Source organism: Falco punctatus (assembly GCF_963210335.1).
Source record: "Falco punctatus genome assembly, chromosome: 7".
NCBI classification, from domain to species: Eukaryota; Metazoa; Chordata; class Aves; order Falconiformes; family Falconidae; genus Falco; species Falco punctatus.
The window spans coordinates 103,212-123,853 of NC_137587.1; the positions used below are offsets into that span (position 1 = coordinate 103,212).

The 20,642-nt window shown below is 52.6% G+C and overlaps 3 long non-coding RNA genes across 3 annotated transcripts; 1 reads left to right on the forward strand and 2 right to left on the reverse strand.

The window, feature by feature from the left end:
- Positions 1-1,693: 1,693 nt before the first annotated feature.
- Positions 1,694-12,680, forward strand: LOC308067294. Its single transcript, XR_013929517.1, has 3 exons — positions 1,694-4,778; positions 4,820-5,687; positions 12,371-12,680. It is a non-coding gene; the product is annotated as an uncharacterized lncRNA (long non-coding RNA).
- Positions 4,932-7,257, reverse strand: LOC308067293. The gene is made up of 2 exons (XR_013929516.1): positions 6,949-7,257; positions 4,932-5,692 (listed from the first exon to the last, which is right to left on the reverse strand). It is a non-coding gene; the product is annotated as an uncharacterized lncRNA (long non-coding RNA).
- A 19-nt stretch (positions 12,681-12,699) lies between the features above and the next one.
- LOC308067295 lies at positions 12,700-20,345 on the reverse strand. Its single transcript, XR_013929518.1, has 3 exons — positions 20,283-20,345; positions 14,483-14,627; positions 12,700-13,508 (listed from the first exon to the last, which is right to left on the reverse strand). It is a non-coding gene; the product is annotated as an uncharacterized lncRNA (long non-coding RNA).
- Positions 20,346-20,642: the final 297 nt, after the last annotated feature.

Here is a 20,642-nt window from a genome sequence, read left to right on the forward strand (position 1 = left end):
GACTGACACTGCGCTAAGGAGTGTTTTGACTGTCTAGAGCTTGATGATAGTGATGAAAGGGTCGAGTGTTTATGGGTACGAACGAGGGGAAAGGCCAGCAATGCAGATATCATGGTGGGAGGCTCTTAAGACCACCACAGCAGGATGAAGAGGCAGATGAAATATTCTGTCAATCAGCAGCTGGGAGAAATCTCACGATCGCTACCCTTGTTCTCATGAGGGAATTGAGCTTCCCAGATGTCTGCTGGAAATACAGTACAGCAGAGAGGAAAGGCTCTAGGAGGTTCCTGAGCTGTGCGGACGAGACCTTCCTGACCCAGCTGGTGAGGGAGCCTGCTAGGGAAGGAGCACCCTGCAGCTGTTGTTTGCTAACAGAGAAGGACTTGTGGGTGATGTGATGGCTGGAGGCCATCTGGGCCATGGCCATCGTGAAATGTTAAGAGGTTCGATTCTTGAGAAGTAAGGAGGGGGGGCAGCAGAACTGCTCCCTTGGACTTCCAGAGAGCAGACTGCATCTGTCCTCTTTTTGAATAAAAATGCCGCGGTTTAGATATACGACTTATTTATAGAATTACAAGCATGGAAAACCAGTCTTTTCCATAAGAAAGCAACTACGGAACCTCTTCACTGACAGTAAATACCTCAATACGTGAGTACCCCATGCCACATGCCAATACCAACTCCAATGCAACATAACTGAAATACCTCCACTGGAGATACCAGTTCTGCAATTAAGTCTTGAGCTTTCCTTACAGAGCCTGCCACACCACCCGCTAGCATGTTCTGTTAACCTCCCAAACATTGGCCTTGAGAACCTGAGCGTGAAGCTGTTCTCAAGCACAAGCATGGAAATCCAACCATCAGTGGTCCGAGAGGTATGCAAAGATGAACATCTATGTCTCCCCTGTTGACACTCATGAGGATAGGAAGCCAGAAGAGCTGTTCAGTTACCCAAGTCTAAATAGGTTTAGTATCTTTACTGAAAGCTGGCGAGACACAAGCCTAAGAAATCTTTGCTCCATATCTAACCATCGCTGAAACACTGAATCGAAAGGAAGCAAAGGAAGATAGAAGACATGCCAGGTCTGCCAAGCAAAGAACATGAGGAAGTTTCTCAGTGCACAGAAGCACAGCTGCAGACAGAGTTCCTGCTGACAAGCAGGCAGCAGGAGTGAACTTCATCCATTTGGGACCCTTTGAGAACACCAAGCACCCAGATAGTGCTGAAGGATGCTTTGTACATAGGGGACCCTCGGAGAGAAGCAGACATGTCCAGTTTTATTCCCTGGGAAAGTGCCCTGACACTGTCCTGCCTCTCAGGTGGCGTAGGACAATTAAACTTATTAGTAAGCATGGGCTGATTCCTGGCCCACCATGATTTGAACAGCAGCCCACAAATCCCTCAACTAGTTTTTTTCAGCCTGCACTTACGACAGTTACATTGCTCTATGTTGTGGGGGAAAGCAGGTGACACAGCTTGCCCCCTTGATGCACAGGGCTGCGTTTCAAAGGACTATGACAATCCCAGAAGAGCACTGCACAGTACGGCTTACGAATCAAGTAAATATTGCATCACAAACCATAATGCATGTGTCTGTCTGAGAAAACGGGGTTTATGTAGACACATGCAAAATGGGTCTGCTGCTCAAAACCCAGCAAATCCTGTTTAGAAAGTTCATATACTAAAACATACTTTTGGATTAGTCTCTAAATCCCCACGTAGATGTAACTCCTTCACTGCCATCTGAAATCGTTCAGCTTAAGGCACTTTCCACATCAAGCAAAGAAAGCTCAACTCAGAAGGCAAAGATCCTTCTTAAGGGAACGGATCATCTCTAACTACAAGACACCTTCCCGCCCACTGAAACATAGCAGCAGAGTTAGAAGCAGCTTTTAAATTCCAAGTGGAGAGGTGCAAAGTTTGAAAACTACAGGACATTCTCTTCCTAGCACAAAATAATCAACTTTTTCCCACTTCTCTGCAAACCTTAACCCCAGTGTTTTGTGTTTTTCACACTGCAGCACAGAAAGCCAGTACCCACAGCTGCACAAGGACTTCCAGTGCCAGTGTGCAAAGCATCGAGGAGTCTGGGCTCAGTCTTGGCAGTACAGGAGTGATCCACCTCAAATGCACTGCACAGTCTGCACCTGGGGGTATCACAGGTCAATAGTTAATCACTGCTTTTCCTCCCAGTAACAATAAAAAGAGAAAAAAAAGAAAATCTCCTTACATCCACGGCTCTTCTTTACAGGCTAGAGGCTTATGGAAGTGATGACCCATTGCACCCAACATTCAAGACACCTTTTGAACAATTTTCAGAACTGTCCCAAAACCCCCAGATCTTACACAACAATCAGTCCAAAGAAAGTACAGAGGTCTCTGCGCTACTGGACACATGCAGGAACACTTGTGTTTACTGGACACCTTTGTAAAGGGAAAAGGCATTACACCAGCGTACCAGATCCTTGCCCAAAAGACTTTTCAAACCACCTGTTTGTTGATGCAGTCACTGCACTTCAACCCTTCCACCCACGACAACATCCTCTCAGGGGGCAGACTTGCCTGCTCTTGATCACAGAATCAGTCAGCAGAGTTCATATTGAACCAAGCTAAAAACTGGGCCCAACCTCTACGTTCACGGTTGGGATACACGGCTCCTATCACAGGGCTCACATGGCAGTCCCACCTGGGTTACGTATCTGAAGTTGCATTTCCCGCGGGTCAAATATTCCTCTTCATATCTGCCTTGAAACTGAGGGCTCATGGTCAGCGAGAGAAGAGAGTTCCTTGCCTCCTGTGCAGTCAGGTCACGTTCCCCTGCTAAAGGCAGCCTGCTCAGGCCTCCCATTTGTGTACAATCTGTTAAAAGAGTAGAATCAAGTCTGAAGGTTACTCATTTGCTTCCTTAAACATTCTACCATTTGCAGCATTCGGCCCCCAGAAGATGACTTCTGACATAGCAACTTCTCCAAGCAACCTGCTATAAAAGGCAGTTCAACAGAATCACCGACAGCCAGGTCTGTACCCTTGGGGAGACACTTTCAAAGCTCTTTGGAGGATCGCACTGGATCTGTGTGCTTTAGACCCCACTGCGTGGATTTACTGTTTTACTGGCAAAGGTTTTATGTACCACACGTGAACATCTTCAAAACACCTACTGTAATGGTCTCATGCGTAAACAGACACAATGATTCTCTAATATCACACATGAAGAACTCAATGGATGCTCCTACCAAGGCAGTGGTTCCCTTCTGTAGCCACTGAACAAGCAAAAGGATGGATCAGAACGACATTATCAAGCTCTGAAGCAAAATTTCTGTCTTCCTTTAGCTGTAATTTAGAGCTTCATTGAGTGCTGAAGAGTGTCAGCCTGACAGCTCTGAAGCATGAAGAGCTTGATCCTCTGTGCCAGAACCACACCGGCACTGGCCACACAAGCTGCCTGCGTACTCACAGGGTCAGGGTCAGGGTCGGGGTCAGGGTCGGGGTCTGTACTGCCCTGCCACCGCAACACAGAAGTGAGGAAAGTGAAATGGAGACAGAAGTGTTCATTCTCCACGTAGTTGATGCTGGCAGCTTCTTGCCTCCAGCATTCCTGCACCTCAGGAGCCTGGGAAATGACAACAAATGTGAAAGTTCCTAAAAATAATTTGCCTAACACACCACAGCGTAGCACTTCCATATGCCCACACCACACTTCTGGCTCCCAGCTGCTCTCCTGTGCTTCCCTTTAGCTACCTGGGAGGCACCTTTTCCATCTCCTCAGATCTCAGAACACCCAACTCATGGCTCTAACATTCTTCCCCTTCCTCTCAACATCTTCCTGGTGGTCTCAGCTTTCTGCCCTCCAGATTAGGGCCTTATCATAACAGGACAAGGATAGCACTGGGGTTTTTTTCTGTAAGGAAGCCAAATACTCTTTATTAAAATATAAAAATTAAGAGGAAGGGAAAAGCCAAAATGACAGCCAAGTGGAAGTTTCATTTGGTGCTCAAACCACCTGAATACTTATGCTGCAGCTGCAGCCGAGAGCTGGCCCTTAGATGCCTGATCAGGATAAAGCCCCAAATCCTGCCGCTAAGGTTTCAAATGACAAAATAACATCATCTAAGGGAAGGCAAAATGCATAAACACAAACATCGCCGTATGTTTACAGGGCCTTCACAGCACAGTGGTTCTCTGATGGCACCCAGAACTTAGCAGTATGAAGAATTACAAAGGTCAAGTGCTATTTATAAGCAATGCACCCTTAAATCAACACTAGTGACAAAAGAGCCAAGCACTTGACTTGCAGAACGGCAGGTGATTCGTGACTTTCTCCACAGCTTCTACTACTGATGAAGCTTACAATCACCTCACCATTTGGGAACGACATCCGTTGCTAGTGTTGCTCTGGTTGGAAACTCAGCAGGCTGGCACGTTCATTCCTTCAAAGCCAGAAGGAATTTGTCATTACAGGAATTCTCATGCCACTGAACTGGCAGCAAGGTACACAAGCCTCTTAATCCCTTTTTATACTTCTACGCTTGTGCCATAAAACCATTCTCCACTCTCCATCTCACCACCTCTCCAAGCAGAAAAGTCCCATCTGCCACACACTTGTCACAAACTACACAGGATATGACACAGGTTTCAAATACATCAGAAAGTATCAAATCAGAAACTTTAAAACATAAAAGAAAATTAAAAAAAAGGTGGCAGTGGGAAATTATTTTCTACCTTGACTGTTAGGTTCACAAGCTGCTAGTAGTTAACGTTAATGGCTCACTATTTCAAGGTCGCTGCTAGTAGTTAACATTAATGGCTCACTATTTCAAGGTCGTGATGGCAACAGTTCTGCAATGTGTGGATATCAGCGAGAGAATTGCTGCCTTGCACCAGTTCAGGTGCTCCACCTATACCTTGTCACAGATTTGATTTTTTTTTGTTGTTGTTTTAAATGCTTATCAGGGTAGGATCTGCCTACCAAGACCAGATTTTAAGTGAAGTTACATTATGCTGCTCTTGATTTAAATACAGCAAGATAGCTCCACTGCTACATTCAGCCACAAGAACGTAAACACCTCCAGCTCCATAGACACCCATACATTATTTTTGTAAGGAACAAATGACTAAACATGGAACAACACTATGAAAAAAGCAAAAGAATGCACACAATCAGCATTTCCCTATTTGGACCAAAACCCGAACATCTCTAACAGCAGGTAAGTCTGAATTAAAAATCAACCACATCCAGATCCCAAATGGGGTAGGGGTTATTGTATGCCACAGACCTGGACCTGACTGTTGAAGGAAATCACGCACTACGGAAAATTTGTGGTGGTTCTGCGGAAGTTTAACTAGAGCCTTGGCAACTTCACTTGGGACATGAAAGGTACGTGCGCTACAGTACCACCCGCAATAAAGGAAACTAGTCTCGCAGTTTGAGTTCAACACCACATCCGCAAACCAAATGAGGCTGCTACATTTGAGGAACACTGATGGAAACCTCACCTGCCATCCCAAAGTTATGCTACGGCATTTCTTCCCTTTTTGCCACCTTCCTCAGCCTTGGTACATCTTTTGCAGAATCTGAAGCAAGGGCCCACAGCTTCTTCCTGTTTCTAACAGTGAATGTCTGGGTTTCACACGTTGGTTTCTTGTGCGGCGCCAATAAGACCCAACACTCGCCTTCATAAATGCATCTGTACACTAGGCAAGAAAAGGAAAATTACCAGTCATGTAATGACTGTACTGCCCACAGGGCAACAGAGTGCCCCACTCGTAAGAGGACTGAAGACAGTAAATTGCGCTCAAATATCTTCATAAAGAAGCACAGTTTAATCATGTGCTTTTAATCTGACTACCGACACAATCTAACAAGAAGACACATTAAGGGAAGCAGAGCTGTAGTTAAAAAAGTGGGGCTTCTCTTTCCTCTCCTGAGGGTTTACCATCCAGAGCTGGCTGAAGTTCTGAACCTGTAAACCGCTCCCCCATGCTCGTATGCTCGCTCTGGGAAACAAAGACGGCTGTTTGAATTCTTTTGCAGGTACAGTCTTTCTTTACTTTTGAGTTGGAATGAAATGAAAAGCTGCCAGCCGTCCCTCTTATGGCACAGAGACACACCTATGTTCCATGCACATGCCTGCCCAGAAACGCATGCAGAGGGAAACCATCCCTTGGGTATCAAACACAGAAACAGCACTGAAAACCTTGACTTCTGAGAGTCCCTGCAGCGTTCTCCCAGGTCAGTACACAGCACGCTTGTGGCAGGATCACCACTGCGTGTGCGTCTCTTGCTTTCGTTTCCACCTTCATCTCTAACCTGGCACTTGCCACCTCCAGAATGCAGCATGCATAAAAGCAATTCCGTTTACTACAAGCACAGCACCGTGTGAACCTTCTGCATGAAGCCCGGTACTTAAAGAAATTGCTATAAAGAATAAAAATCTGCCGGCACCACTGACACACAGACACGCTGTGTTTTCTGAAGAGGGACGATACATTAAACCTGCAAACTAAGGACTGCGACAGCTCGCTCCTTGCCCCTCTTCTTTTGCCCTCAGGCTGGTGCAGGAGCTCCTTTCACCAGAGCAGGCACACCACAGACACAGCCTCACCGAGGGGAAGGGTGGGGAGGGGATAAGGGCAGAGCGGGAAAGGAAAGACCCACAGAAGCAGCTTTGCCGCCCACTGCCAAAGTCACAAGCCGCTCACGGATCCTGTCCCCTCGCCCTGCCTGTGCTGGTCTTTGCCTCCGTCCCCCTTCCCGCCCCTCCGCTCCTCTCCCTAGCCCTCTCTCCTGCTGCTGATCCTGCATTCCTTGCGGCACCCCCCTTCCCCTCTGTCTCTGTCCCGCTCCATCCCTCTGCCCGCTCCTCGTCAGTCCCTGTCCCTTCTCCATCCCTGTCCAGCCCCTCCTGCTCTCCCTGCCCCTCTCCGGCCACCCGTCCGCCTTGACCCACCTCTCCCTGCTGCTCAGTGCCTCCCTTCCCCTCGTCTCTGCCCACGGGGGCTCCGGGGCTGGGGCCTGTGCTCGGGCAGTCCCGGGAAGGGGCCATGGGGCCTACAGGGCCCGGGCTGGGGGCTGGTGTCCCCCCAGGGCCTGACTGCTGGGCAGGGATGTCCCATGGTCTGCTGGGAGAAGGCGTGCCCCAGGGCATGCTGGGAGCTGTAGGCCCGGGGCCACCCCATGGCCAGGTTGTTCCCAGGGCATGCTGGGAGCTGTAGGCCCGGGGCCGCCCCATGGCCAGGTTGTTCCCGGGGCATGCTGGGAGCTGTAGGCCTGTTGCTGCCCCATGGCCAGATTGTTCCCGGGGCATGCTGGGAGCTGTAGGCCCGGGGCCGCCCCATGGCCAGGTTGTTCCCGGGGCATGCTGGGAGCTGTAGGCCCGGGGCCGCCCCATGGCCAGGTTGTTCCCAGGGCATGCTGGGAGCTGTAGGCCTGGGGCCGCCCCATGGCCAGGTTGTTCCCAGGGCATGCTGGGAGCTGTAGGCCCGGGGCTGCCCCATGGCCAGGTTGTTCCCGGTGCATGCTGGGAGCTGTAGGCCCGGGGCCGCCCCATGGCCAGGTTGTTCCCAGGGCATGCTGGGAGCTGTAGGTCCGGGGCCACCCCATGGCCCGGTTGTTCCCAGGGCATGCTGGGAGCTGTAGGCCAAGGGCCGCCCCATGGCCAGGTTGTTCCCAGGGCATGCTGGGAGCTGCCACTGCCCACCCTCAGCCTCCTGGCAGCCGTGTTGGGCTGGGCAGGCACAGCCTGTGCTGGGGCTGTGGCCCGGCTGAGGGGACCTGTGGCCGGCCGTGGGGCGAGGGATGCCCCTTGGGCTGGCACAGGGGTGTCTGCTGCCTGCTGGCTGCCCGGGGGTTCTGTGGGGAGGTTCCAGCCCCCCGCTGTGCCAGGCCCCGGGGCAGCTGGAGTCAGGCCTGGCCGGGGCAGCCCTGGGGGTGAGCTGAGAGCTAAGGAGGGAAAGAGGCGCCGGCAGGTGCCCCGGGCACAGGCACCGGGCACCCCGACTCGCAGAGCCCCCTGGAGCCGCCCCGGCGTCTGTAGGTCCTGCAGGAATAGGGCTAGCGTGTTTTTCTGCTGACTCCGGCAGGGCTCTGGCTACACCTGTCCTGCTGAGGGACTGGGAACATGCAGCTGCCTGGGAGAGTCACCAGCCAGAGTATGAGTGCTCCAGCCTTGTTTCCCTTGCTGGAAAACACTTCATTTTTAAATACGGCCTCTCAGCGGCGAGATCCAGGCAGTCGGGATTGCTTCCTGTAGGGAGCACGCTGGTGACTGGAGGCTGCTGCCTTCAGCGGCAGAGCTGGACGTTTCTCCTCGCTGACAGGACTAAGTTATAAAGAATCACTCGGAGAGGCTGCAGCTAAAGCAGTGATTAACTCAACCTATTGAATAAGCTCAGTAAGGGGTGGCAAGCTTTCTGAGGCACCTGGGCTATACCAATCGATGAGGGTAGTGGGGCTATGGTGTGTTGCCTTCAAGACCATACAGCACAGAGAATAAATGAAGGTCTATAACCACACGTAGAGTACAGGTGGCCCAGGAAAGTTCAGCTGAAGTTCACCAGGTTGTTGACCACCAACGATCTCTAAAGACCCCATGAAAGGCCCCCAGGAACAAAGTGACATATGCAAGTGGCTTATGCATATGTAAATAATTTTGAGGAAGTAGTTAGTGCAAAGTACATCTTCCCATCTGAACATGCTCAGAAAGGACCCTGAGGGGCTGGATATTGAACGGTGGAGTGCGTTGATGGGTCGTAGCATGTTTTTTTTCCTTCTCACACAAAATTCATTTTGTTTTGTGGGTAAGCAAAACTGCATATTGCAATGTGTTTCCTTGATTGGTATTTCTTGCATAACATGTGGGATCTCCAAACCTGCAAACCTGTTCTGCAAACGTGTTATGCAGTTTAAACCCTGGTGCCTGAAAACCCCAACAAGGACACATGCCTGGAATAAGGGTTCGCAAGTCTGGGGTATACCATGGTTCTATTCCACGATTCACAACAAATCGTTCACGAACAATTCCTGAGCGGATTGTTCTGATGGGGTGGGGGACTTATTCCCATGTTTCAACTCTGTTATCTAGTTTGGACAAAAATGTTTAAGGCACCAAGGCCATACCCCATTTATTAGCCATTTGAATATGCCAGCCTGGGGATAACATGACTTTCTATTTGTGGTGTATGGATTCACCGTGGGGTCTCACTACATACTAGTTCCCCCCTTTGCAAGGGGCACAGATCCCCTGCCCAGTAGGCAGCTCGCTGAGGGGCCCACCAGGACCTTCTCTGCCAAGCTTCTTTCCAGCAAGGTGGCCCCTGCCTGTGCTTGTTCCTCCTGGGCTTGCTCCTCCCCAGGGGCCGGAGCTGGCACTTGTTGGACCTCATGAGGTTCCTGCTGGCCCCTTTCTCCAGCCCAGCCCGGTCCCCTCCTGCCAGCACAACCAGTGTGGTACCAGACACCCCCACCTGCCATTCTGTGGGTGCCAGCAGTGCCCAATGCCAGACCATCCCCACTGGGTTCAGGCACTGAGGGTGAAGCAGCCCCAGCTGCGGGATGGATGGATGAGCTCCACAGATAGATCCATGGATAGAGGAAAGATTTAACATTTCAGATGAGGGGGCAGGCCAGGGGGGTCCCAGCCCTGCACCCCACCAGCCGCTCACTGGCAGGGGAACCCATTGCTCTTGTGGGAGCAGCGCTGCCACCACGGGGGCTTGCAGAAACGGACACAGTGGTGCCGGCAGTGGCATCTCCACCAAGCCTTTGGGCAGCCCCACAGGCAGGAGCAGCCCTCCTGCAGGCACAATCCTGCCCAGCACGGTCCTGAGGCTGCCTGCCCACGTGCCCTGCCCACGGGGATATGGTGCCGGGGACTGGGGTCTGCTGGGGTGCTCCTGCCCGGCCCCACGTGGATGGTGCTGCCCAGGCCCATGGAGCTGATTCTGTCTGGAGTCATGGGGCTCTTCTTCCTCATCCCCATTGGGCTCCTTCTGCCCACCTGCGCAGGGCTGCTTCTGCTTGGCCCCGTGTCCTCCCCTTGGTCTTTGTCCCCATCTGCCATCTTCTCCATGTGCACATCTGCCCCCAGCAGCTCCACTCTAAGGCCCTGGGGAAACCCTCTGGGATCCAGCAGCCCTGGATAGAGCTGCTCCTCTTTCCTGCTGCTCCTCTTTCCTGGAGGGGGGGAGGGAGACAGCTGTGGGGTGGTGGTGTGCGTGGTGTGTGTCCCACTACAGACCGCCTCTTGCCACTTGGCCATCATTACTTGCAGAAACTTTTGGTACTGCCTGGTCACTGTGAGGGTGCCCTGGACAATGCGGATGAGCTCCCCAGTGAGGTTCTGTGTGACCGTGGCCATGGCTGAGGGGCTGCCGGGGGTGGCTGCACATCGATGGGGCTCTACGCCAGCACCCGCCGCTGCCCAGAGCCCTCCCTCCCGCTGGGTGCGGGGAGAGGGGTGTGGAGAAGAGCCCTTGGGGCTCTCTTCTCGAGGACAGGGAACAAGGGTGCAGCTCCAGGCTGTGGGCTGTGGGCTGCAGCAGGGCAGGTGAGGCACAGCTGCAGAGCGCACAGGGCAGACCCGTGGGGCAGCGCTCCTCCAGGGGTTGTCCTCACCAAGCACTCTGCAATCCTCCATGTCTGATGGCTCTGCAAAGGTTTTTGAGCTTTTTCCACTTGAGGAGCTCTGCTGCAGCGAGGAGGGCTTCCCTGGAGGCCTGCAGAACAGCAGAAACTGGGAGGTGGCACCACGGCCTGGGGAAGGAGACCTGGCATCTCCCTGCCTTTTCCTTTCTTCCTGGGGTCATCCTGCCCTTAGGAAGCTGGGAGGTACCCTGGCCCAAACATCTCAGGTTTTCATCCCTACATCACTGCTTAGCTTTGGAATCTGTGCCTTGGCCACGCTGTGGATTTGGTTGCTCATGTGAAAGATGAGAGGGAACAAGCCCACTTCCACTTTTGTCTTCACCTGCCTCTTATTTTTCCTCACCACAGTCTTCATTAGGTCTCTGAAGAGGCTGATGGAGAGCTCTCTCAGCTCGCCGAAGCCCTGGCAGAGAGAAGCAGAGTAGGACTTGCGTCCTTGTAGGTAGCTGTCCCCAACCAGCGCCTGCCTGCCCACGAGGCTTGGGCTCCCCCATCAGCCTTACCACAGCAAAGAGGGGCAGGAGCTTCTCCATCAGCTGGACAGCGATGGGGCTGGCCTTTGTCTTCTTCAGGTGACCCATGACGTTTTGTGTGACCACCAGGGACTTCATCTTGATATATCCACAGTGCACATCACACCAGTGTCTCCGCTCGTGTGACTATGTCCTCAAACTGCTGTTTTTTCTCACCACTGGCCAGTACTCTCCCCATTGATGACACAGCCAATGAACACACCAACCACTTTCACAGTGAGCCTGTCAGCAGCACCTTATCGTTCCTGGCGATCACCTTCACCTCCACCAAAGGCCCTCGTGGGCAGCAGAGACACCACTGTCAGCAACCTCTTTTCTTGTCAGGGCTGTGCTTCCCAGTCGTGTTTCTCTCTGCTGTTGAGGACAGCAGCGTTTGCTCATGTTCTTGGCATCCAGTTTCAGCTTTAAGATTCCAGGTGCCGTCCCCTCGGCCTCGTCTGCTGCTGCTGATCGTTTCCCAGTAAGGGACAGACCTTACGCACTGCAGGTGCTGCAAACTGTGCCTTGCACAAAGGCACAAAATCTGTCTACAGCGCTGTCTGGGGTGCCCTCTACCCTGCCCTGGTGAGGCTGCATCTGGAGTGCTCTATCCAGTTCTGGAATTCCTAGTTCAAGAGAGATGGGGAACTACTGGAGCAGGTCCAGTGTATGGATCCTAACATGAGGGGACCTGGAGCATCTCTCTTAGGAGTAAAGGCTGGGAGCTGGACCTGTTTACCCTGGTTTTCACCCTGCCCTGGTAGCCATGTGAAAGACATCAGAAAAGTTTTGCTACCTGCTTTCTGTGTTGAGAAATTTAAGTGCTCCCTTTTGCATTCGTACAGAGCCCAAATGCTCCGTGGAAACCTCCAGCCACAGCTCCCCCAGAGAAGGTGTCAAGAAGGATTTCTCTTGCTGGATCTCACCTTGCCCTGGTGCCTATGTGCAGGACACCACAAAAGTTTGGCTACCTGCTTTCTGTGTTCAAAAATTTAAGAGCTCATTTTCGCACTCGTACAGAGCCCAAATGCTCCACTGAAATATCCAGCCACAGCTCCGCCACATAAGGTGCCACGGAAGAATTCTCTTGCTGTTTCTTACCCTGCCCTCCTAGCCATCGAAAGGCACACCGCAAAAGTTCTGCTACCAGCTCTCTGTACTGAGAAGACTGAAATGAAGGTCTATAACAAGTAGAGTACAGGTGCCCCAGGAAAGTTCAGCTGAAGTTCACCAGGTTGTTGAAGCTTGTTTGATTATCAGAGTTCCTGAGGTTGGGCCTCACTTGCCAGGACAGTGTAATCTTCAGTTCTCCCTTCCTTTCTGCCTTAGGTTGAAAACAGCTCTTCTGTTTCTGTCCCCATCTTCAAACAATTCCACAAGAACATCATAGGAAAGGAGGTGCCAACATCCAGAAGGTGAGATATCTTTCCTAACTCAATTGCTCGTGATGATCACTGCCTGCAGCAAAATCCCACTGGATGCTCTCTCCTGCTCATTGGCGATGTCAAATATAGCCTGCAAGGGCTTTTCTGAGATGATTTTTTTTTTCCTTTGTGGCGGATTTGTGAAGAAAGCCAACGCCAAATTTGATCTCCCAGCAAAGAACAGCAACTCGGAGACGATTGTTATCACAGGCAAGAGAGCAAACTGTGAGATGGGGAAACGCTGACATTTGCACTCAGGCAGAGCCAAAATGCTCCATGGCACCACCCATACACAGCTCCACCAGAGAAGGTGCCAGGAAGGACTTCTGTTTGTGGTTCTCACTTCAAGTTGTTTACAGGCCTGGCTGTAGGCGATGGATACGCAGCCTCCCAGCTGGTTGCCAGGGCTGATGGGCTGGGAGACGGCATGGGTAGGTGATGGCTTTATACTTTGAGAGCTGCCCGCTCAAAGCCCAAATGTGAGCGAGGGCTCTCTTGCAGATGGGGGAGCATAGACCCTCTTCACAACTTCCTCACATGTTCTCACCCATAATTTCGATACAATGGGTGTGGGGAGCATGTCTGACTGGCCTGTCAGAAACCCCATGCCTCAGCCCAGACTACAGCCCACAACTTGCAAATTCCTGCTTTTGTTGTTGTTAAGACCAAGGCAATTGTGCTACTGCTCTGTGTTTATTTTTGTGCTGTTCTTCAGCAATACATGGTTGACCACTGAAGCCTGGTGGCTGTCCTGAACTGGTAGGGGGCCAGTTCCCTGGTACTCTGTGGCAGATGGTCCAGTTTTCCAGGCATGGATGATGGGCGCTGGTGTCGGGTCTGGCTCTCAGTACATGCTGGGATGTGCAGGACGGCTGTCTGAGCGCAAGGGTCAGCTGCTGCTGTTGGCCTGTTTTCTCGCAGCGAGGCGCCTGTGGAGAGAGGAGGCTGCTGAGACCTACAGCTGTGGTGCTGTATGGGGGTTAGGGTGGGGGCAGTACCCAGTGCACTGTGGGATGCACATGGGAGCTGTGGGCACAGAGAGCTCTCTTCAAAAAGTGGGCTCCCTGCACCCGGCGGCTGAGGCTCTGCTCGCCTGCCCATGGCTTGTCTCCTCTCGGCCCTGACCATCCTGACCTGCCTGCTCTGCCCATGCTGGAAAGGAGACCTGACTCCAGCAGACTGAGGGGAGCAAAGCTGGGCACGGCACTGCAGGGCTAGGAGAGCCTCCTGTTCTCTCTCTCATGCTTGTGGAGTCCAGCACTCAGCTCCCCCGTCCATCCCTGACCAGACAAGGGGACAGCCTCGGCTCTCTATTTGGTGGGGTGCTCTGAAGAGAGGATGCTCTCTGCAGAATACGTATCCAGAGCCCTGCGCAGGCAAAACCCCTGCCCGTGCGGACAACACGCACACTGGCAGTGCTGGAAAGCACATGGGACAGATTGACTCTCTTTCTCCAAAGAAAACTTGACAGCTTCCTCACCAATCCCAGTTGCTTGGACATCTTGGCTGAGGTGAACACCTGGGATTTAAGGCATCACCTAGCAGGGTGATTTCTTCTCCTAGGCTCACTGGTAGGGAGAGAGATGCCGCTCTTGCATTTCTCCCTTTCTGTGGCAGCCTCATCCCTCGACTTTCTGACCTTGCTCTGCCCATATCTGTCACCTGGTCTGCTCTTGTCGAGGCAGGGTTGCTTCTAGCAAACACTTGCTTAGCAAGTTAGCAAGGTAACACGTAGCTAACCCAAGAATTGAGAGGCCAGGTCAAACACCTCACCGCAGAAATCTCAGCGGACTTTGGCCAGTAACTAACTCGGCATTCCAGAAGACCCTACCACGAAATGCTACATGGCTTAAAGCAGCCAGCTAATATGGAAGTTTGGGGAAAAAACCTCCCAACAACTCACCGTCTCCTCTTCCTCCACACAACGATGACACAACACAACACCATCCCGTATAGGACAGAGCCCAAAACTGCCACAGCACCTTCAATGCAGTACTTCCGGAAACTATTATGATCCTCAGCATCTGAGCTGCTCTGGCCTTCTACTCCTGTCGGAAAAAATCTGCACGTTAGTGAGTCCTGCACACTCGCGGCAATCTCACAGGAGGTTAGAAATGTCCAAAAAATGATCAATCCCTTCTGCTTGTGGAGGCTACGGCTTCTTCACACATGCCTCTGCCCTCAGCTTCCCAACTTCTCTGGTTCAGAGGGACGTATACCCACCTGGTGCTGCTTTATACAGCTCTTTTATGAATTCATCTAGTTCTGGCGATGACACGTGGGGAGGCTTCTCTGCATTGCCCGCAGGTTTTCTTCCTTGAGGCACGTGAAAGAAAGTATCAAGTTAAAGCTCTCACTAATAAGATACTTAGCAGGAGCGCTTCGTCTGTGAACTCAGCCAGGACTGACGATGCGCCCCTGGCATACCAGGTGAGCTCCAGCACAGGATCCAGACCAGGAGCTGGAGCCACAGCTGCAACCAAACACCCATGAGAAGTTTGTGACATGCACTGTGACAGACACTGGCACAACGGAAGAGCAGAACCTTTGAGGGGATCACGTCATGACATGGCACACGCAATGACCAAGGTCTGTACTCCCACACCTGCAAGGGACGCCTCGCTCACATTTGGGCTTGGAGCGGGCAGCTCTCCAAGTAAAAAGCCATCACGTACCCATGCCGTCTCCCAGCCCGTCAGCCCTGGCACTCCGCTGGGAAGCTGCATATCCATCGCCTGCAGCCAGGCCTGTAAACAAACAGAACAGAGAAGCTCCCATGAAATCACACACCTCCGCCCCAAAGTCACCCGCCTCCCAGGTACTACCACACCTCACAGGGCACGCAATACCAATAGTAACTACAATGTGTAGGGCTGGAGTCACTCAGGCTCCACCTGAGTGTCAAGAAAACGGACTGCTCTGGAACCAAAATAAGCCCAAAAGGGGGAAGTTGTTGTCTCACCTCCCAAATTACTACACTCTGCTTTAGAGCGTAACTACACGTGAAACAAATCTGTGCACAAAGTTCAGGTCAAGCTGACCCACTCTCTGAAGCAGTTATGCATGAAGGGACTTCTCATGAAGGGAGGCAGCCTTAGGAAAGCCGGGCAACAAAGACCAGAGAGCAGTAAGAACACCATTATCTAAGCAATGCAGAACGAAGCCTTCAAGTGAGGAAAGTTTTGGTCGCGAGAGAATACAAGCTGACAAGACCTTGCCATCCGCTGACATCAACAGAAAATTAGGTGAAAATAGGACAAAGACAAATGTGGCAGTGGGAGGTCACCACCTCCAACCCAAATAGGTCCCTCCAGAAGAGGGCAAAACCCTGCCTGGGAAGCATGCGTATTTAGTAAAGTCCTTCACCAGTGTTAGCTGAGGCATAGAAGAGCCCACGGTCTCGCAAAACGAGTGGGAAAAGCATGACCAAGGTACCAAAACCACAACTAGAAAGAGGTAAAGCACCACTGACTCAATGCACAGCCCTTCAGTTTAGCTGCCTTCAAGTCAGGTGTCCTGCCTGAAGCTGGGTGTCCAGCCCCCACCTCTCCCTGCCCCCAAGGTGTCACGGAGAGTCTTCTACCCACCAGGGAGAACAACGGGCATGAACCAGGCTGTGAAGCTGGGGCTGCTGCGATCCTGGCCAGGGCATGCCTACAGACGCAACAAAGGCTGCCAGGCTCAGTGACCCCAAGCTGCCTGTGCATCCTCTTTGCCACCCACGGGCAGTCTCCCCTCCGGCAACTGGCAGCAAGGCACGAGCATCTCCAGTTCCTGCCGGCTGGGTACCAACAGCTGCCCACAACAGCTCTGGCCGGGAACGGTGTCACCAGGGCCGCAGCTGTGCCTGGGACTCAGCCTGAACCACAACCCGCAGCAGAGACTCCGGACCATCTCTGCAGCTCACCAGTGCTTGCAAGGCATGAAATCCAGCATCAGTGCAGCAAGGCTCTGATCGATCCCTTTCTGCTTGTGGAGGCTACGGCTTCTCCACACATGCCTCTGCCCTCAGCTTCCCAACTTCTCTGGTTCAGAGGGACGTATACCCACCTGGTGCTGCTTTATCCAGACCTTTCATGATTTCCTCTAGTTCTGGCGATGACACGTGGGGAGGCTTCTCTGCATTGCCCGCAGGTTTTCTTCCTTGAGGCACGTGAAAGAAAGTATCAAGTTAAAGCTCTCACTAATAAGATACTTAGCAGGAGCGCTTCGTCTGTGAACTCAGCCAGGACTGACGATGCGCCCCTGGCATACCAGGTGAGCTCCAGCACAGGATCCAGACCAGGAGCTGGAGCCACAGCTGCAACCAAACACCCATGAGAAGTTTGTGACATGCACTGTGACAGACACTGGCACAACGGAAGAGCAGAACCTTTGAGGGGATCACGTCATGACATGGCACACGCAATGACCAAGGTCTGTACTCCCACACCTGCAAGGGACGCCTCGCTCACATTTGGGCTTGGAGCGGGCAGCTCTCCAAGTAAAAAGCCATCACGTACCCATGCCGTCTCCCAGCCCGTCAGCCCTGGCACTCCGCTGGGAAGCTGCATATCCATCGCCTGCAGCCAGGCCTGTAAACAAACAGAACAGAGAAGCTCCCATGAAATCACACACCTCCGCCCCAAAGTCACCCGCCTCCCAGGTACTACCACACCTCACAGGGCACGCAATACCAATAGTAACTACAATGTGTAGGGCTGGAGTCACTCAGGCTCCACCTGAGTGTCAAGAAAACGGACTGCTCTGGAACCAAAATAAGCCCAAAAGGGGGAAGTTGTTGTCTCACCTCCCAAATTACTACACTCTGCTTTAGAGTGTAACTACACGTGAAACAAATCTGTGCACAAAGTTCAGGTCAAGCTGACCCACTCTCTGAAGCAGTTATGCATGAAGGGACTTCTCATGAAGGGAGGCAGCCTTAGGAACGCCGGGAAACAAAGACCGGAGAGCAGTAAGAACACCATTATCTAAGCAATGCAGAACGAAGCCTTCAAGTGAGGAAAGTTTTGGTCGCGAGAGAATACAAGCTGACAAGACCTTGCCATCCGCTGACATCAACAGAAAATTAGGTGAAAATAGGACAAAGACAAATGTGGCAGTGGGAGGTCACCACCTCCAACCCAAATAGGTCCCTCCAGAAGAGGGCAAAACCCTGCCTGGGAAGCATGCGTATTTAGTAAAGTCCTTCACCAGTGTTAGCTGAGGCATAGAAGAGCCCACGGTCTCGCAAAACGAGTGGGAAAAGCATGACCAAGGTACCAAAACCACAACTAGAAAGAGGTAAAGCACCACTGACTCAATGCACAGCCCTTCAGTTTAGCTGCCTTCAAGTCAGGTGTCCTGCCTGAAGCTGGGTGTCCAGCCCCCACCTCTCCCTGCCCCCAAGGTGTCACGGAGAGTCTTCTACCCACCAGGGAGAACAACGGGCATGAACCAGGCTGTGAAGCTGGGGCTGCTGCGATCCTGGCCAGGGCATGCCTACAGACGCAACAAAGGCTGCCAGGCTCAGTGACCCCAAGCTGCCTGTGCATCCTCTCTGCCACCCACGGGCAGTCTCCCCTCCGGCAACTGGCAGCAAGGCACGAGCATCTCCAGTTCCTGCCGGCTGGGTACCAACAGCTGCCCACAACAGCTCTGGCCGGGAACGGTGTCACCAGGGCCGCAGCTGTGCCTGGGACTCAGCCTGAACCACAACCCGCAGCAGAGACTCCGGACCATCTCTGCAGCTCACCAGTGCTTGCAAGGCATGAAATCCAGCATCAGTGCAGCAAGGCTCTGATCGATCCCTTTCTGCTTGTGGAGGCTACGGCTTCTCCACACATGCCTCTGCCCTCAGCTTCCCAACTTCTCTGGTTCAGAGGGACGTATACCCACCTGGTGCTGCTTTATCCAGACCTTTCATGATTTCCTCTAGTTCTGGCGATGACACGTGGGGAGGCTTCTCTGCATTGCCCGCAGGTTTTCTTCCTTGAGGCACGTGAAAGAAAGTATCAAGTTAAAGCTCTCACTAATAAGATACTTAGCAGGAGCGCTTCGTCTGTGAACTCAGCCAGGACTGACGATGCGCCCCTGGCATACCAGGTGAGCTCCAGCACAGGATCCAGACCAGGAGCTGGAGCCACAGCTGCAACCAAACACCCATGAGAAGTTTGTGACATGCACTGTGACAGACACTGGCACAACGGAAGAGCAGAACCTTTGAGGGGATCACGTCATGACATGGCACACGCAATGACCAAGGTCTGTACTCCCACACCTGCAAGGGACGCCTCGCTCACATTTGGGCTTGGAGCGGGCAGCTCTCCAAGTAAAAAGCCATCACGTACCCATGCCGTCTCCCAGCCCGTCAGCCCTGGCACTCCGCTGGGAAGCTGCATATCCATCGCCTGCAGCCAGGCCTGTAAACAAACAGAACAGAGAAGCTCCCATGAAATCACACACCTCCGCCCCAAAGTCACCCGCCTCCCAGGTACTACCACACCTCACAGGGCACGCAATACCAATAGTAACTACAATGTGTAGGGCTGGAGTCACTCAGGCTCCACCTGAGTGTCAAGAAAACGGACTGCTCTGGAACCAAAATAAGCCCAAAAGGGGGAAGTTGTTGTCTCACCTCCCAAATTACTACACTCTGCTTTAGAGTGTAACTACACGTGAAACAAATCTGTGCACAAAGTTCAGGTCAAGCTGACCCACTCTCTGAAGCAGTTATGCATGAAGGGACTTCTCATGAAGGGAGGCAGCCTTAGGAACGCCGGGAAACAAAGACCGGAGAGCAGTAAGAACACCATTATCTAAGCAATGCAGAACGAAGCCTTCAAGTGAGGAAAGTTTTGGTCGCGAGAGAATACAAGCTGACAAGACCTTGCCATCCGCTGACATCAACAGAAAATTAGGTGAAAATAGGACAAAGACAAATGTGGCAGTGGGAGGTCACCACCTCCAACCCAAATAGGTCCCTCCAGAAGAGGGCAAAACCCTGCCTGGGAAGCATGCGTATTTAGTAAAGTCCTTCACCAGTGTTAGCTGAGGCATAGAAGAGCCCACGGTCTCCCAAAACGAGAGGAAAAGCATGACCAAGGTACCAAAACCACAACTAGAAAGAGGTAAAGCACCACTGACTCAATGCACAGCCCTTCAGTTTAGCTGCCTTCAAGTCAGGTGTCCTGCCTGAAGCTGGGTGTCCAGCCCCCACCTCTCCCTGCCCCCAAGGTGTCACGGAGAGTCTTCTACCCACCAGGGAGAACAACGGGCATGAACCAGGCTGTGAAGCTGGGGCTGCTGCGATCCTGGCCAGGGCATGCCTACAGACGCAACAAAGGCTGCCAGGCTCAGTGACCCCAAGCTGCCTGTGCATCCTCTCTGCCACCCACGGGCAGTCTCCCCTCCGGCAACTGGCAGCAAGGCACGAGCATCTCCAGTTCCTGCCGGCTGGGTACCAACAGCTGCCCACAACAGCTCTGGCCGGGAACGGTGTCACCAGGGCTGCAGCTGTGCCTGGGACTCAGCCTGAACCACAACCCGCAGCAGAGACTCCGGACCATCTCTGCAGCTCACCAGTGCTTGCAAGGCATGAAATCCAGCATCAGTGCAGCAAGGCTCTGATCGATCCCTTTCTGCTTGTGGAGGCTACGGCTTCTCCACACATGCCTCTGCCCTCAGCTTCCCAACTTCTCTGGCTCAGAGGGACGTATACCCACCTGGTGCTGCTTTATCCAGATCTTTCATGATTTCCTCTAGTTCTGGCGATGACACGTGGGGAGGCTTCTCTGTATTGCCAACAGGTTTTCTTCCTTGAGGCACGTGAAAGAAAGTATCAAGTTAAAGCTCTCACTAATAAGATACTTAGCAGGAGCGCTTCGTCTGTGAACTCAGCCAGGACTGACGATGCGCCCCTGGCATACCAGGTGAGCTCCAGCACAGGATCCAGACCAGGAGCTGGAGCCACAGCTGCAACCAAACACCCATGAGAAGTTTGTGACATGCACTGTGACAGACACTGGCACAACGGAAGAGCAGAACCTTTGAGGGGATCACGTCATGACATGGCACACGCAATG